At 51.3% G+C, this 491-nt stretch overlaps 2 non-coding genes across 2 annotated transcripts; one reads left to right on the forward strand and one right to left on the reverse strand.

Moving 5' to 3' along the window:
• Positions 1-75: 75 nt before the first annotated feature.
• On the forward strand, positions 76-146 carry trnag-gcc. Its single transcript has one exon. It is a non-coding gene; the product is annotated as a tRNA-Gly (tRNA).
• A 206-nt stretch (positions 147-352) lies between these two features.
• On the reverse strand, positions 353-424 carry trnad-guc. The gene has a single exon. It is a non-coding gene; the product is annotated as a tRNA-Asp (tRNA).
• Between the last annotated feature and the right edge of the window lie 67 nt (positions 425-491).

Genomic DNA, 491 nt, shown 5'->3' on the forward strand with positions numbered 1-491 from the left:
TATTTCTTTTCAGATGGACTTGCCTGGAAGTGCAGGCCTAGCGACAATCATCTGCTTGATTCTGCCCAAGGTATAGCATTGGTGGTTCAGTGGTAGAATTCTCGCCTGCCACGCGGGAGGCCCGGGTTCGATTCCCGGCCAATGCAGGATTTGCTCCTTTGCTCCAAGCAAATTGTGCTGAATGGCCTCTTATGTGAGCTCAGATTTGTGGCCCATTGACAGTGGGCCATCTGGAAATGACTGTTACAGTGCTCTTGCTCGTTGCCACTTTTCCAGCTGATTCAGCAATGTTGTTTAGCCATCTGACATGGATGAGTTGAGGTGATGCAGCATGTTTGAAACGGAAGCTAACCTCCCCGTCAGGGAATTGAACCCCGGTCTCCCGCGTGACAGGCGGGGATACTGACCACTATACTAACGAGGAGATGTTTGAGAGAGGTAGCCCTCTAAGCAATGCCGGTGGGTTCCATTCCCAGTCAGTGTACCTTGAC

This window comes from Plectropomus leopardus, unplaced genomic scaffold (assembly GCF_008729295.1).
Source record: "Plectropomus leopardus isolate mb unplaced genomic scaffold, YSFRI_Pleo_2.0 unplaced_scaffold89123, whole genome shotgun sequence".
NCBI classification, from domain to species: Eukaryota; Metazoa; Chordata; class Actinopteri; order Perciformes; family Serranidae; genus Plectropomus; species Plectropomus leopardus.